Source organism: Equus quagga, chromosome 6 (assembly GCF_021613505.1).
Source record: "Equus quagga isolate Etosha38 chromosome 6, UCLA_HA_Equagga_1.0, whole genome shotgun sequence".
Taxonomy (NCBI): Eukaryota; Metazoa; Chordata; class Mammalia; order Perissodactyla; family Equidae; genus Equus; species Equus quagga.
This window is the reverse complement of record NC_060272.1, coordinates 35784552-35803030: the sequence shown is the minus strand read 5'-3', so window position 1 is coordinate 35803030 and position 18479 is coordinate 35784552. Positions and strand designations below refer to the sequence as shown.

The window sequence follows — 18479 nt, the reverse complement described above, 5'->3', positions numbered from 1 at the left end:
CCTTGTAGATGAGAATCTGTAAGATGTAAGAATATTCCCGTGATCCTTGGGGTTTGGAAATTCCCCAATGACATATTTAGGTGAGGGCACTTTTTGGTTCTTCAACTCTGGGATATTCTCTTGATATTTCCTTGATGATTATATATCTATCTATATCTATATCTTTATTGAGACATGATTCACATACTATACAATTCACCCATTTAAAGTGTACAGGTCAATGACTTTTAGCATAGTCAAAGAGTTCAGCCAATCCCCCTTTAGCTCTCTCCCCAGCTCCTGGGACACACTAATCTGCTTTCTGTCTCTATGGATTTACCTATTCTGGACATTTCATGTAAATGGAATCATAGAATATGTGATCTTTTGTGTCTAGCTTCTTTCACTTAGCAAAACGTTTTCAAGGTTCATCTAGGTGTATCTCCTAGGAAATGATCGACAGGCAAGTGGTAATTCATACCGGTAGCCATGAAGGGAAAGAATTGCATCGCTCTCAGGTTTGCCCATTGTTTCTTTTACAAGGAGTTTCATGGCTAGAGCTAGGCATCAGGAGCACTAATCGTCTCCTCACTAACTCTCCCACTCTTTTATTTTTGAGAAAGTTCTCCTTCTGAGCAGGTAGGGCCAGGTACTTAGTGCTTGAATGGCCAATACTTTCTTAATACTCTGCTTGGTGGGATGTGCTTACTAGAAATTTTGCAGTGAGTGTGTAAATGAGTCTGACAAATGCTGACTGATTTCCTCCTTTCCAAGGTTGAGCTCAGTTTCTTCAGGGAAACTACATGTTTCTATGTGTGTTCTTGAGAAAGCTTTCATTGTTCATTTTGATTTCCTCATTGGCAAATAGGAATGCCTATGATGGCTTGATCAAATAACCACCGTGGCCTGATCAAATAAGGAAACTCAGAAAACGAATACTCCATATGGCTTCATTTGTCAATACTACTATATTCAAGGGTGGCACAAACACACACACACACATACACAGAGTTACTAGTGTGAGGCCTCATTCCTTTGCCAGCTTTAGCATCTATCATCGCATTCCAGATCCTATATGATTTAAATTGATAATGAGTTACAGGCTTAAAATTATATGCTATGAGATGACTCATTATGCACAGGCATACTTCTATCATCCAAGTGGGCTTCTCTTAATTAAAGGACTGGGAAACTTTTAAAATGTGGATCTGTTAGTCTAAATTGTGGGAGAATAATCCTTTCCTTGGTGAGCCTCTAGTTGTGTTGCACACGGTGTCAGTTGTGGTTTTCCCCAATGAATCTCATTTCCTTTTTTCTAGTTTCTGGTTGGTGTTGGTTTGATGTTGCTGGCATTTTAAACTTAGACAATCCTAAATTTTAAGCTACTTTGACTTTCCAGGAGGGCACATCTGAGCCAGGATTTCTACAAAGGCAATTCCATGCAAGAGTTTTGGAGAGAAATAAAACCTGGGTGTGATAGCTCAAGCCTCAAGAGGTCCTAGAGACTAAATTCCCTGGCAATCTTCCTTCTCTGGTTTTTCCTCCTTTCTCCTACAGTCCTCTTTATTCTCTCTTCTTTCTTCTCCTTCAAAATGCTGCCATGGTGGCTTTTAAATGCATCTAAGTCTCAATAAATAAAGGCACTCTGTAGTTCCTAGGGCTAATGTCCTGTCTGTGAGTTGAGACCAGGTCATCTCTGCTTTCAAACCTGTATGGTTTTCCATGGTAAAGGTATTCTATGTTGAATAAAGAGTCCCACTGCAGGAAATCTAAGAACTGTTGGCTCTTAGGAGTCCTGGGGTTATGAAAAATGAAGTGGCTGATCCTATGAACTGGCTAGGAAAAAAGATAGCAAAAGTCTTAAATTATGTATTTGTTCATGAAAAAGCTTAAGGGCTTTGAGCCACATTCAGCCCCTTAATTCCACACATACACCTCTCATTGAAGCTAACAGCTACTGTGGTATCTCAATTGAAGTCTTTGGAGAACATACAGAATGTGTTGATGGTTCATATTATATCACACTGTAACTTGGGCGCTTGGCAGGGAAGCGTACTTCTCTCTTTAGAAAAAAATTAGTATTTGCTTGATTCCCTGATAAAAGGAATACTACAAAAGAATATTGCAAAACCTTGAAGGTTTGGCAGGGTTTTCCGTGTGGGTGGAAAAATGTTTTCCTGAAGCCAAACTGGAACTGCTCATTGAAATATAACATAAAAAATACATTAAAAAAAGGAGCTCAACTGTGGAAAAAAATACATATATAAATGTATAAAACAACAAAGCTTATGGACTTTACCAGCATACATTATATACACAATGACATCATTGTGATGTTATGAAATGGCAAATCTCTGATATTAGAGATGATTGGAATCTCTTTGTTATGTTGAGTTTAACCCTTATCAGATTCCCACTGTACTTAGATCTATATCTGCTGGGTGTTGATGTGTTTATATCTCGCTCCTACTCTCATTCCACCTCTACCTTTGTTATATAGCATAGCACTCTTGCTTCTTAGAAAGTAAAGCTATTTAAAACTGGAAGACTTGTTAGGTTTGTCTTTATTCTTATTGGGCTTATAAAAAATTTAAGCATTGTTTTCCCAAGTCTAGAGGCAAAATTTCTCTTCTTACTCCACCTTTACTCTTTGAACTCCTATTTTAACAGATTTCCGTCTGTCCCCCTTTTACCCAACCATCTCTCTTATAAAAGCCTCGGCATAATAATGCTTTTCCCCTTATGCCACATCATAAATATGTAGGACAAGGGAGGGTGAACAGGGCTATAGACAACTAGTTGGTTGGACAAAAGACTTAGTGTTTCAATTAATAATTTCTTTTTGGTTTTGTTTGTATTTTAGTTGAGGGAGCATATGTTGAAGTGTTTTCCTAAGCATCTTCCATAGATATCTACCAGTCTTTCCACATATGACTATCTGTTCTTTCTACAGAACGTGACAAATGCAAGGGATATGGCTTCAGGAATTCCCCCTGAAGGATAGATAGCTAGTATAAATTGCCTTTTTTATCCTATCTCATGGATCCTGGGGCTGTGTGTATTAATGGTGCTTCTTTGTTAGATGGCATATAGTCAATTTCCTCTACATTAGAGAAACTGTTTCTTGATAAATGAAGGAATGGAAAGAAAAGACTTCACAGAGCAGGTTGAGAATTGTTCCAAACAAAGGGTATACTATAGCTTAGCAGAAGTGGGAGAAACATATTATTTACTTTCCTGAGTAGTAGTTAATGAGTAATCAATGAAGCATTTATTAAGTCCTTCCTATAGGCCCCACAGTGAAACAGGCAGTGTGAGAATCAATGATGTCTCTGACATGATATTTTGCCTTAAAGGAACTTACGATCTGGTTAGGTAACACATATTTTATACATCAAATGAAAGGGCTACATTCTTTAGAACTGTCTGGAATGCATAAAGAATTCAGAGATTAGTGATGTATAGAGAAGCTAGAACAAAATGAAGGAAGTTTTAAGATGATCATTGGGAAATTTTAGGGGGACATGGAGACTGCTGGCTCGAGAGATGAGACCAAGTGGTCAAATTTGAAATCTGTTGAGAAGATGAGCATTGATGTGTAGTGGTATTGCTGTAAAATAAGTTTGGGAACCCTGATCATGGAAGGCAGATGAATTTAACATTGATAAAAAGAGAAACCATAGCAAGTTCCTAATGAAAGTGATATTCCATAAAGATAAATCTGCAGCGGGGGATAGAATGGAATGGAATAGGGAAATACTGGAGGTTGAGGGACTTGCTAGAAGTCTGTTTTTTAAAAAATAGAAATAGATGAAATCCACATAGCATAAAATTAATCATTTTAACATGAACAATTCAGTGGCATTTAGTACATTCACAATGTTGTAAAACCATCACCTCTATCTAGTTCTAAAACATTTCCATCATTCCAAAGTAAAACTCATTACCTACTAAAAGCAGCTTCTCCCCCTTTTCCAGCCTCTGGCAACAACCAATCTGCATTCTGTCTCTATGGATTTATTGATTCTGGATATAACATGACATAGAATCATGTAGTTGTAACCTTTTGTGTCTGGCTTCTTTCATTTAGCATCATGTTTTCAAGGTGCGTCCACCTTGTTGCATGTATCAGTACTTCCTTCTTTTTTATGGCTGAATAATATTCTGGAAACCTATTTCTGGTTAATGTGGAGGAAGGTAGCTGAAAAGGCTAATCTAAAATATGTTTTGAAGCAGGGAGTGACCATTAAACTCTACAATTCCATTTTGTCTACATGAAAGCATAATCTATGATGTTTATTCTGGGTGAATGGAGATATTATCTTACTGATAGAAATAGAATAGTTGAGGGCTGGCCCTGTGGTGTAGTGTTTGGGTTAGGTGTGTTCTGCTTCGGCAGCCTGGGTTTGTGGCTTTGGATCCCAGGCATGGACCTATATCACTTGTCAGCTATGCTTAGGTGGCAACCCACATATGAAATAGAGGAAGATTGGCACAGATGTTAGCTCAGGGTGAATCTTCTTCAGGAAAAAAAAAAAATAGAATAGTTGAAGGGAGATTAATTTTAAGGAATACGACCTGGAGTTTAGAATAAGAGTGAAATTAGTAAGTAGAGATATCCCACAGAGATCTGAAAATTCAGGAAAGAATTGTTAGTCATTTCTTAAGTTAGAAATGATAGTGGTAAAGTTAAAAACAGCCTGGGAATAGGAATTGAATACTCCACAGAATGTTAAAGATACATTATGTTGGCAAAGTGTTTTGCTCTGCCTGTGATGGGACAAAGTTGAAAGCTGGTGGCAGAGGATTTATAGAGACAAGGAGATATGCTGAAGAAGTATTGTTCAAGCTTCTACCAGCTAGAGTGGCAGAGGGAATACATAATGATGAGAAGCTCAATGGTGTTTCAATCCTGTTAAATGCCAAACCTGCAGAGATCAGAGAGTTGGGGGTAGTGGTGGACAGACCATAAGATTTTGAATCAGATAGACTGGGGTTCAAATTTGGGCTCTAAATTACTACTTGAAGGCACTTAGACAAATAACTTTTCTGGGAGATGATTAAATGAGATAACATTTGTGAAAGTGAAAGGTACATGGTACTCAGGCAGGGAATTACGGATGTCTATGTTTGGAGGAGTGGGACAGGCAGAGAAGGATGCTGAAAACTGTATTTAGAGCTCATGCTTTGGGGAAGGTGAATGCTGAACCTTGAAAAGTGAACATAGAGGCAGTTATTTATTTATTTGTTTTTATTCACTTATTCATTTTACTTTGTCTTGTTCCTAAAATGGTTTATGAAGATAGTTTGCGAAGACGCATATCATAAAAAAATGGCTTACAAGAATAGTTTATGAAGGTACATATATTACAAGATCAAAATAAGTAAAAATTTGGTTTAGGAAAAAATGAGACAGGAAAAAATAAGAAAATAGAACAGAAGAAGCCGCAAATGGGATTGGAACATAAACTGAGAGCCATGAATTTTATACCCTTGCTAGAGACAGGCTATAAATTCAGCTTGAAATCTTAGATATTGTTTCTTTTGATGTAGAGGCACCTAAGAGGAACTCTTCTGCCAGTCAAACGCTGAGAGAGGGAAGTTGGCAAGGAGGCTGACATGGTAGTTAACTGCAGATATTAAATGGTTTTCTTCTGATGGATATTCCACTTTATTGCTGCAAGCACATCTTGCTGTCACACCTGTTAACAGCTTGTGTAAAACTTTGCTAAATTTGTTTTTCAGGGGTGTGTTTAAGTAGGTAAAGACTTTGTGAACCTTTCACGCTGTTCTTCTATTACTTTCCGTCTCACGAAGAGGTTCTTTTGAAACCCACATATTAAAGCTGTCTGAGGGAGCACTGGAGACAAGGTGGCCATGTTTGGTGGTGAAGGACAGCAGAGATTGGGTTATTCGTTCCTAGGATGGACTGGTTTGCAGAGAGATGCTGAGTGGGGATCACAAAGAGGAGATTGGATATCTTAGCACCTTCTGGATTAGATCTTCAGTTTGGCATCAGTATTTGGTTTGAATGAAATTGCCAGAATATCAGACACACCCATATTTAAATATAAACACACTTCAAAAATACCTTTCTAAGCCAACTATACATGTTTTGATTATCAGATCTTGTCAGTCACCCACACCTTAGTTCTATTTCTATTAACAATAAATGATAACTTTAACACACAAAATAGTAAACTCTGTATTTGTGCAGCCTTAAACATTTTAAAGTGCTTCAGGCTATCTCCCATAGTCTGAATGTCCCCCCGCCCCCCCCCCCCGCCCCCAAATTCATATATTGAAATCTAACCCCTAAGGTGATGGTATGAGGAGGTGGGGCCTCTGGGAGGTGATTAGGTCATGGGGACAGAGCCCTCATGAATGGGATTAGTAACCTTATAAAAGATGCCCAAGAGAGTTCCCTTGTCCCCTTCTGCCACGTGAGGCTACAACGAGAAGCCTGTGACCCTTAGAAGAGAACCCTTATTCAACTATGCTGACATCTTCATCTTGGACTTCCAGCCTCCAAAACTGTGAGAAATAAATTTCTGTTGTCTATAAGTCACCCAATGTATGTTTTTTTTTAAATAGCATCCTGAATAGACTAAGACGGTACCCATGCTGTATGTTTATGATTCTCATAAAAGCACACTAAATAAGGCGGAGCTGATACGATTATCATTCTCATTTCATGAAAGAAGAAATGCCTTCAGAGTGTTTAATTTAGTCCTGAGTTCACATTTCTGGGAAGTGGCAAAGATAGAGTGAGATCTTTGCACTCTGCTTTTCCTGTGAAAAGTAGAGAAACCTATGGAATCCTGGATTAGATCCTGGAATAGAAAAAAATCACATTAGTAAAAAAATTGGTGAAATCTGAAGTTTAGTTAATAGTCATGTACTGATACTGGTTCTTAGTTTTAACAAATGATACCATGGTCATGAATCTAGAACCAAAGGGGGAAGGTCTGAACGATTCCTATTTTAGAAATACCTGGAGTCTGCAGGAGACATAAATAGGGATTTTAGAAAAAGATGCTGAATGAGTGGTCAGAGAATTATGGGGAAAAAGCAGGAAGAATATCACCTAAAAACATAAAGTTAGAAAGAACTGGGGCTGGCCCAGGGGCACAGTGGTTAAGTGCACACGTTCCACTTCGGCGTCCCGGGTTCCCCGGGTCAGATCCCAGGTGTGGACATGGCACTGCTTGGCACGCCATGCTGTGGTAGGCATCCCTCATATAAAGTAGAGAAAGATGGGCATGATGTTAGCTCAGGGCCAGTCTTCTTCAGCAAAAAGAGGAGGACTGGCAGCAGTTAGCTCAGGGCTAATCTTCCTCAAAAAAAGAAAAATAAAAAAAAAAAAAGGAAGAACTGAAAGGAAAGCATTAGTGTTAGATGTGATATCCCACTGCCAGTGAGTCTACAACTAAACTCATTCTTTGCTCCCCAAACCTGCTGTGCCTTTGGGGTTCCCTAGCTCTATGAATGGCATTACTACCCACAAGTTGCTAAGTCAGAAACCACAGACTCTCCCTCTTCCTGAGTCCTCTACCCAATCCGTCACCATGCCCTGCCGACTCCATTTACCCAATATCTCTTCCGTCTCTTCATTACCGAGTTCGTGCCTTCAGCACCTCTCTCACCTCCACTATTTACTGCCGCAGTCTCCTATCTGGTCCCCCTGCTTCCTGTCGTCTCCTATTTCCTGTTCTCTAAGATCATTTTTTCCCCTTTCCTTTTTTATTTTTCTTTTTTCACTTTTGGAATTTTTAAAGATAGAGAAAAATCCAAGAGAAGAGAATAACAGTCATCCATTATTCTAATCACTCAGAATTAATCACTGTTGACATATTATTTACTTGCTGCCAGTTTTTCTTTTGAAAGAAAAATCACTCCTTTGTTTTTTAAAAATAAAAAGACCTGTATTCCATATAAAGTATTGAAACAAGGTAAAAGAATTACAAAGATGAAAGTTTAGAAATCACTTCTAGTCTCATATTACAGAAATTATCATCACTAAATTAGTAAGCAACATTTTAGTTCTCTCTCAATGCACAGAGTGGTCTTTCTAAATGAAAACTTAATCAGCATCATTCTCACTCTTAAAATCCCTTAATGTTCCAATCTTGTCGTGAGAAAAACATCAGGCAAACCCAAATTGAGAGACAGTCTACAAAACATCTGACCAGTACTCCTCAAAACCGTCAAGACATGTAAAAAACAAGACAAGACTGAAAAATTGTCTTAGCCAAGAGGTGCTTAAGGAGATGCAGTTACTAACATACAATGTGCTATCCTGGATGGGACCCTGTAAGAGAAGAAGAAGGGAAAACAGGTGAAACCCAAATAAAATCTGGAGTTTCGTGGGTAGTAATGTACCAGTGTTGGCTTAGTTTTGGCAAATGTACCATGATTATGTAAGATGTTAACGTTAGGGGAAACCTGGTGAGGGGTATACAGGAACACTTTGTACCATCTTTGTAACTTTTGTGTAAATCTAAAATTATTTCAAAATTTAAAAAGTTATATAAAAGAGCAAGTTATGCGGAAAAAGAAAATCTTCAGTGGCATCGCTTAGCTTTCAGAAGGAACTTTATATTCCTTAGCTTAACAAACAAGGGCTTTTCAAGGAGTGGGGCCTGCCTTCTTCTCTCTAGCCTCATCTCCCATAAACCTCACCACACCCTTCACCGGAGTCATATGGAACCATATGATCATGACATGCTCTCCTTTGCAAACCTGCTTCTCCTCTTGTGTTTCCTTTTTTAGTGTCACCTCCTAATTTTTTAACCTCATATTGTTTTCATACCTGTCTACTCCCTTCCCATGCCACCACCCTGACGGAAGCCACCCTCACATCTTACTGAGATTATTAAAATGGCTTTCCCACTAGTTTCCTTGTACCCACTCTTATCCCCATCCAGTGCATTCTCTATTCTGCAGCTACAGTGACCTTTTAACAGTACAGATTTAATTTTATTTTTCTTAAAACTTTTCATCGGATTCCCTTTGTTCTTAAAATAAAATCCAAAGAAACTCTGCAGCCTCATTGCATAAGAGTTCAGGGTTGGCGTTTCCATGTTAACCTTGGTGCTGGGGGGCAGTGGACGGAGAAGGGGTTTACCTCTTCAAAGCTGTACTTCCCTAGGTGCACACTTGTCCCATCTCCTTATCTGGTTAAGCCATACTAATTATTCAGCAACCGTTTGATAAAAACTCTCCCTGTCACCTCACACACACTCTACTGCTTTCTGTCTGGTGTGAGAGGAGAGGCTACCACCTTTTTTCATGGTTAAGAGTCAGATGGCCTGAGTTTGAATTTGGTTTTATCCGTTAACAACTATGAGATCACAGGCAACCAACTTGACCTCTCTGAGTCTGTTTTTTCATCAGTTATTCTAAGAATTGAATAGTCGTAATAAGTAAAGAGCTTAGAACATCACCTGGCAGCAGAGTGGGGTTCAGAAATAGCTGTTGCTGTGCTGTAATCTGTTATTTGCCTTTGTAGCCCTGGACACAAATACAGTTAATGCATTATATTGGTATCACTGGGTTTCTAGTGTCTAATACAAATATTTGTTGAATAGCTGTTGTTTCCTTTGTTTGGAATGCACCTTCGCTCTTTCTCTTCCCCCTTCTTCATATAGTTAATCAATGCATGCTCCTTGTTCCCAACTCAGCTCAGGTCCAGTTCCACCAAAAGCCTCCACTGCTCATGACACTGTCCTCTGAAATAGAGATGCCTCCTCTGGCTCCTACAGCTCCTATTGTTCCCACTTTGTTGGAGCTGCCTGTCTATCTCCTTAGACTATTAGCCCTGTGAGCACTATAAGCTTAGAAAAAAGCTCCTGAAGGCGTCAAATAAATAAATAAATAAATAATTGGATTACTGTCTCCAGGATCACTGTGCTATTGTGAGGCTCGAATGATAAGTTCTGTCATTTTCCCACCTAAAGAGTCAACCTGAAGTGTTTCAAGAATAGGGAAAAAGTAAAGATTCTTTGATATAATACTGGCAGTTAGTAAAGATTTGAACTCAATGATATCAGGACTTTCGGGCAAAGGACAATGGAAAGCTGTTTGACAACTTTTAGCTGAAATGTGGACAGCAGATAAGGCTGGGGAAATTTAAGAGGCACGTACTCACATTGTGTGTGTATGAGTAAAATTGTCCCGAAAACAGGTAGAGTAAGCATCTCAAAGACTTTCTCTTTTTAAATACCTCAAGACATCCAATGTGTTGTTTGTACACCGTAAATGCTTAACAAATTCCTAGTGGATGAACACAAATTCATATCATGGAAGATTAGAGCCAGAAAGAATCTTAGAGGCATCTGGTCTACCTTCATGATGAATGAAACAATTCTCAGAAGGTTTCAAAACGAAAGAGAAAAATTTTCAGGTCTCAGGGATATTATTAAAAAATTAACTAGGACTTTTCTAGACCATGAGTAAACATCATTTTCTAAGCTTAGTCAGAACTTTAGTGCCAGAGAAAAAGTCAGTTTCTGGGTTTTCCTCATAAATGGAGGATGGTATTTTTACATTTCAAGGACCTTGTCCTTTGAATGTTTGTATTGCTCTGAAATGACCAGCTAGTCTTAGATCACAGCAGGAAATTCAGCGTGCATCTTTCCCAGTTGTGACAAATTCCCAATATCCTATGGGGAAGTCTTTAAACACCGAAAAATTCTGGTCTCTTGTAATCCTCAGTGTAAACTTTCCTGCCTATGGGGTAGTTTTGGAGTGACTTGTGATTTCTTTCTATTTTTTTTCCACTCAACAGTAGAGAATAAGATTCAATTCATATGACCATGTAAGGCCAAAACAAGTTAGAACCATTTTAGTTTAGCGGCAACTTCTAGCGCAGAATGCATAAATCTAGAAAAAACAACAAATAAACCACCAACCATATTTTTGGCTCTGGCACATCAGAGAAAGATTAAAAGAATAACTAGATTACTCACTTATTAGTAATATGAATTTGTGTTTTATAACTAAGTTAGTTGTGACTAAAACTGTTTTTTGAGGGAATTTAAAAAGTATTTAATATAAAAAAAATCTATTTCAGATAGGACCCAAATATTCAGCACTGAAACCTTGGTCTTTATTTTTTTCTGTCTACTTTATGGAGGAGCAGTCAGTTGATTGGAAGTTTGGTTAAGAGCAAATTGCAATGTGAGCAATGATCTTTATATCACAAATGCCAACTCAATAAGGAGTTGTTCACCCATTTCTATGCCGAACACATGATCAAAAGGTGGACTGCATTAGGGGAAGAAGAGTCAAGATGTTGTAACTGATGTTTTGGCGTTAACGAGCAACTTCAGCAAAGTTGTAGAGAACTTTCTTCAAAAGTGAGATCAATCTAATCACAAAAGATTATATTACTCTGAGATTTAAAAACACTTTTCAGGAACAGACACCAAGAAATTGAAATCTGAGAGTGCCAGCTCTCCCAGCAGGACAATCATGAGGGCATATTGAGGCTTACTTTTCTTTGGAATACTTTAAATGAGAATTCGGGTTTACCTGAGAGATTTAAATCTGATTGGCAAAGCCTTGGAGGCATTTTCCTCAGCTGCAGAAACAAGAAGAGTTAATTGGGCAAGATAATGGAGTCAATTTTGTTAATTCTTCAAGTAGTACAGTTTCTTTTTCTGTCAGTTTGGGAGATAATTATGAAAGCAAGAAAAATCAAATTTACAGACTACGAGTCTTTCTAAGTGACTTAAATACTGTTAAACAATGACCGGGCAGCATAATGGATCCCAAGATTTAGAGCCACAGTAAACAATTGAAAATATTTAAATTCTCTGACAGATTTCTCATTAAAAAGAAAGGTCACAAGTTAAGTTTTGCTTAGTATTTAATAAGTATGTGCTATCCCTGAGCATGACATGGAATTGTATTGAAAAATTACCAATTGTCAATGTGGAATTTTGGTCACACGACAAAACAGAAAGTTGATATAGCTTTCATTTTTATAGATAGAGAGAGCTCTGTTTCATTTGTTGTAGGCATTAACAGGAGATGTTAGAAAAAGGAAGGCAGTGAGGAAAATCTACGCAACAAAAAACCTCAAACAAACCACATTATTGACACTGTTATACCAAAAGAAGATAAAAAGAATAACTATATTACTTATTTGATAGTAGCTATCAAAATTCAAAACCTGCACCCCTATCGACCCTACAGAAATATTTGCACAAATACACAAGGGTATAGGAACAAAGTTGTTTGTGTCTGTGTGATTTATAATAGCAAAAAATTACAAACACCACAGTTGTCCATCAGCAGGGAGTTAATAAAATACATTATTTGTACTTGCACAGTTAAATAGGTAGACCCATAGTATAGATATAAAAAATACTTATCATATGTTATTCATTAATTCATTCAAAAGATTTTCTTGGGTGTCAATTATATGTTAGGGATAAGGGATCTTAGACATCAGGATATTCAAGGTAACATTTCTCACAGAGTGAGTGTGTGAAGAGAGAAAAGAGAAAATAAATAAGATGATTTCAAATAGTTATGTTATCGAGAAATAAAACCAGGTGATATGGTAATAGAGAGTGAATGGAGAGGCTATTTTGACCAAGGAAGGCCCAGGAAGCTGCATGTGAACTGGCCCAGGAGACCAATGTTCTAGGTAAACAGAAGAGCATGTGCAAGGGCTCTCAGGCAGAATGAGCTTGGTGTGCTCACAGAGAGGGCCTGTGTGGCTGGCACCACCTGCAGCTGGAGAGGTGCTCAGGAGACAGATCATGGAGGGCTTTGTAAACCATGGTGAAGAGCTTCGATTAATTCTACTTGCAAGGAGAAGGAAGCCATTGAAGGGTTCCAGGCAGGGGAGTTACGTGATCTGCTAAATGATATAAAAAGATCATGCTGGTAGTGCACGCTAGAAGGGGAAGAACAGAGGCAGAGAGCAACATCAAGTCAGAACTGCAAGAGCCTAAGTAAGAGATGCCTATGACGTGGGCCGTAATTCAGGCTGTGGAGACGGCAAAAGTGGATTCATTTGGATTTTTCTTTAGGAGCATGACATCGTTTAGACCTCAGGCTGTATAAGTCATTGCTTCAAGTCTCTTGACTTAGATGGAACTAGATTTGGGTTCTTAAATGGATTTGTTCTAAAGTCTCATTTTCCTCCTCTGAAAATGGGAATGAATCATGCCCGCGGTATCTCTTTCAGGGAGCCATTGTTAAGATTAAATAAGATAAAGCCTGTGAAAGCATTTGGTAAACTGTAAAAGTGTTATGTAAATATCAGGTATTATTCATATTAATTCAGAGAGATTCCAGATGGAAAGGATGACCGCAGCTGGGGGCCTGGGCTGTCTCCTTCCCCAGTGTCGCAAGGATAACATTGACCATTTCAGTGAAATCTTCTAGATTGCAGCTTCCCTACATAAAGTGGATAAAAAGCATCTCATAACCTCAGTCAAGGCATAGTAGTAAGATAAAGCTGAGGGAGGACAAACCAATTAGTAATTACAAAATAATTGGCTACTATATAAGTGACAAGAGTAATAAAATATTTTCCAAAGCATTTCTGGCATGCTGGAGTGATTTCCTTAAGCTCAGCTTCTCCCAGGGCTTAAACTATTCCTGCTGGTGAATTAGTACTCTGTCAGGTACTAGGGGAAAGCTCAGGAAGTTCTGGAGGCCCAGGTTTTTAGTAACTTCTCAGTTTCTTAATTGACCAATGGAAATGGCTAGAATCTTCAAGGAATGTAATTCATTCCCTTCACACTTTGACCTCCAACTTCAGAGAAGGAATGAGAACTTCAGTCTTAAGCATAATTGCTGTGACATAAACATAGGGTATGAAATATGGGCATTAACACAGACATCCTCTCAATTCACTTCGTATATTTTTGGGTTGCCTTCAAGCTGTGGATATTGAAGGACATTTGGTTCATGTTTTACAACCAGTATAGAGAAGCATTTGAAAACATGTTCTCTTCGCTCTCTCTTTTTTTTTTTTTTCCGGAGTGGAGGGCAATTCCAAGTTACCCAGGAGATGGTAACTTTTATACGAAGGGCCAGACGGAAAGAATGGGAAGGAAGACTTCTATGATCAATAATGATTTATTAATCTGGAGCCACATGCTATAGTAATTTTTACTGTAAAAGTCTAATTGACGTCAATAACTTTGAACGTTCATACACATTGCCTTTGAGTTCAATCTTATCTTGGTTTCATCATACCGCCCACTACCTCCCCTACCTTCAAACAATGGCCCCATCAAGCCAGTTGTGAGCATGCCCCAGGCTTCCTTTCCTAGGGGAAAATTGAGCATTACCTCACTTCCTGAAAATGCCTCCAAGAGAAACAAAACAGCTCTCTCTATGAAAAGCAGACAGCAACGTTAACATTTGCCAATTTAGTTGGCGATTTGCTCAGTTCAAGGACCGTAGAACGGTTGTAGCAGGGCTAAATGTGTACCAGTGTAGCCTTTGGGAGGGTTTTTTTTTCTCTTACGTATATTTTTAGCAAGTGAGAAATAGTGACCTTCTATAATAAAACAGAAACGTGGTTTGCACAAAATTAGCGTGATTTGGCCTTCGCTAGGCAAAATGAAAGTCATGAGTGATGCAATACTTCATTCCACTCAAAGATATTTTATGAAACATTAACATATCAAGTCAGAAGAATGCTCCTTGTAACTAAAAATATTGATTCATTAAAAAAAAACTTGGTGAAATAGAGTTGTTCATAAGTTATTATTGCTGTTCCCATAAAAATATTTTCTGTTTAAATTTATAACAAACGTTCTGAGGAGGAGAAATGTCTTTTCTATGTCCCATTTAACAATATAATAACTTTGTTTTCAAAATCTCATTTTATTCCAGCTGGAAGATATATGATCTTATTATACAAAACAACCACTTCATCTCTACAGAAACTTATTATTGGAATATATGATTATAATGTTCTACAGAGGGTGTGAGGCATAACCTTTGTCAAGTTTAGACTACATGCCATGGAGCTGGAACCTCGTCTTCAGGAGTATTATTTAGAAATTACTTCAATAAAATTATAAACACCATTTCAAGTTAAGACATTTACAACATTTGATAGAAATGTGATTATTTGTATTATTCTATGATGAGACTACTACGTATTATTATTAATAAGTGATCCATCCTAACTGCATCTGTTTAATAAAGAAATGGGGAAAAAATAGAATGTGGCGTAAAATCATGGGTGCATGCTTTGAAAAGGGAAAGTATCATTGAGGCGCAAGTGCTGAAGCTTGAATGTGTGACCTTTACAAGGTCCTGTGACAGGTGATTCCATGGAGACATTCTGCTGATATTATCACACATGAACATTCTTGACCCAAGATCCTCCTGCCTCTAGGTGTTTGAGATGCCCTTCTCTCTGACTAAATTTTTCCTTCCTTTCCTCTACCTTCCTTTGGCAAAATCCTAGTAATAGTTCTAGTCTTGCCTTAGGCATCCTTTGATCTGAGGACTGTTTTGAGAACCATACCCCTCTGACCCCCGGGCCCCCAGTGACTAGGTGGGGCTCTATACTTTGAACTTCCATTATACCCTGCTCCTCCATTTGTATTACCTCACATGAAACTTATTACTGCTTATAGTCTCCAAACAAGAGCAAGGATTTGACTGTCATGCCAACTCTATACCCAGCTCCTAGCAGGGGACCTGGAGTATGGTAGATACTCACTATATGTTTTATGAATTGAATGAACAGATCTTCATTTTTGTATAGAATTATTCACGGTCCCATTGTCACCAGGCCATTAAATATTAATTCAACACTTACTTGTTTAGTTGGGAGATGGCTAGTTTAAAGAAGAAAAAAATACCCTTCCCAGTTTCCTCGTATATCCCCTTAAACTTTAGCTTGGTGGATATATTTAACAAAAACTCTAAGTAAGTTGGAAGCAATAGGAAAAGTATTTAAAAAAATAAGATTCTTTTTGCCCCACTTAACTAGGAAGTTGAAAGATTAATCTTGTTTTTGGGAATGAATCGGTCTAGGAGTTCTTATTATGCAATTATAAAGCCATCTTTCTCTCTCATCTTTTATCATTGCTTTCTCTGCATTGACTTCGTTCTTAAGCAGGATCTCCCCACACAGAAACAGAGTTGGCCACAGGCAGTTTACATCATTTGTACAAGGCAACAACATCAACAACCCCTGAAGGTCGTGATCGGCACCATTTGGGCCACATATCCATCCACAGTAGTGTGGAACTTTGGCCATCTGAGGAGGTGCTCACCTGCGGTGGAGAAGGAAAGATTCCCATAATAAAGAGGAGTGTGTTACCAGAAAAATGGAGAAAGAGAGTGTGGTGGGCAGACAAAAATCTTAGCTACCATGATTCTCTGCCAAATAAATAGTGGATATCCTGGAAAATCATTAACCTTGGCTCAGGTCTGCCATCTTAATTTTACTTGGTTGATATGGAAACTGATGGGAGAGCACTTTAAACTTTTGCTTCCTTTCAGGTTTTGACTCATTACACAAAAATAATTGTACCGAGGTCTAGGGATGCAAGAATGAACAGAACAGACAGCAGACCTTGCCTGATGGAACTTATATTACAGTGTGTGTGTGTGTGTGTGTGTGTGTGTGTGTGAGAGAGAGAGAGAGAGTGTATGTAACAGACAAAAACCAAGCAAAGAAGCAAATATGATAATTAAAAATAGTAATAAAGGCTATAAGGGAAACATACTTGGAGGTTCCACGGGCTAACTCTCACTTTGTCTTTGCTCAGTGTCATCTTTTTAGTGAGGCCCCCCAGATCCTCCTATTTATGACCCACTCCATCCTGCCCCATTCACTTCCCATTCTCGTTCCTTTTACTCATAGCTTCTCTAAACTTCTAATATAGTCTTTACTTCCTTATGGCTTACATTTTAAGTTTTCATATTTTTTATTATCTTCCATTCCCCCTGCACTAGAATCCCCACTAAACGCAGGGATTTTTTTCCTGTTTTGTTCACCAATGTATCTTCCAGTGCTCCGTACATAGTAGACGCTTGATAAATATTGAATAAATGAACGAGACAGAGAATAGTGGAGATGATGGAGATAGAGTTTAGATATGGGGGACAGTGATGGCCTTGAAGACATGAGATTTAAGCTAAGATGTGAATAGTGAGCTACTAGCCTTTAGGAGATATGGGGGACAAATACCTCAATCAAAAAAAAGCAAATAAAAAGGAAAGGACTTGGAGAGTTCAAGAAACTAAACACAGACCAATGGGCTACAGCCTAGGGAGCTGAAGAGTGAGTGGCATCAGTAAGTTGGAGAGATAGGAAGGGGCCAAATTATCTGAGGCCCTGTAGCCCACGGTAGAGAGTTCAGATTTTTATTCTAGCTTGATGGAAAGGCATTGAATTGTTCTAAAGAGAGGGAGCACATGATTTGAATTACATTTTTATGTAGTATTTCCTGAATTTGTCCAGAGTTATTTTCCTTGTCCGAGCCACCTTCACATCTCACCTGAATTACATCTAATGGGTTTTTCTTCATTCCCCTGTGCCCTCCGAACCCCTCTCCCCACACAGCAGCTCCAGTGGTTAAATCTGATGTTAGTCTTCAGCTGAAACCTGGAATGGCTTCCCATTATCTCTAGGACAACGGCCCAAGTTTTCCTGAGTCCTGTAAGTCCCTGATTGTCTACCTCTCCTACTCTTCTTGCCCCCAGTTCCCTCTCTCTTGCTCATTCCTCCACAGCCACATTGGCCTTGGTGTAATTCTTAGAACATATCAAGCGGCTTCTTCTTAGACCCTTCCCACAGACTCTTATCCTGCCCACTTGGTTTTGCCTCTTCAAGCTTCCGGTTTGCCTAAATGTCACTTCCTCAGGGAGACTTTCTTTGCTCACTCCCCAGCCCATTACTCCCGTTACACACTCTCATTGTAGCTTGTATTTCCCTTTGATAACATTATATAGGTACTTGGATAATTATTTTTTTATTTCTTTCTCTCAAGACTGTAATCCGCATATGGGCTGAGACCGTCTTATTTGCTGTCTATCTTATTTACTGTCTAGCACGGAATCTGTTTGTTGGGGCTTAACATGTACTTACTGACTGATGTAAGGAATTAAAGAGTAGCTTAAACAAAACACAATTAGACTTGCCTTTTAGCTAATTCATTACTCATTTATAGATCTTTTATAATCACATCCATTCAATCTCATTCTTTCTGCCCCTTTGCTTTAGCATCTTTATTTTCAGTTTTACTGGGCTCTGCTTCCTTCCTGCCTAGGGAGCAGGGTCATTCACCGGGTCTAGGCCACTTCCTCAACGTGCAACTGCATGGCTCCTATTATAGAATAGATTGATGGCTTTACAGTGGTAAGGAAAGCGACTCCCTCTGGAATTCTTGGTTTTTAATAAATATCTTCCCACTCCTGCAATCAAGGGAGAACTTTGACGGTAGGAAGACACTATGTGACAATAGTGTCACTCATTGGGACGGCTCAGGCAGAGATGGTGT

The 18479-nt window shown here is 38.6% G+C and overlaps 1 long non-coding RNA gene across 2 annotated transcripts in view; it reads left to right on the top strand.

Annotated features, from left to right (window-relative positions):
* The window catches only part of LOC124240859 (uncharacterized), a 48306-nt gene extending 33177 nt beyond the window's left edge, over window positions 1-15129 (top strand). For both annotated transcript variants that reach the window (XR_006889037.1, XR_006889036.1), the window contains one exon: window positions 14848-15129. This is a non-coding gene — a long non-coding RNA (uncharacterized LOC124240859). The remainder of the gene's footprint in view (window positions 1-14847) is intronic.
* Window positions 15130-18479: the final 3350 nt, after the last annotated feature.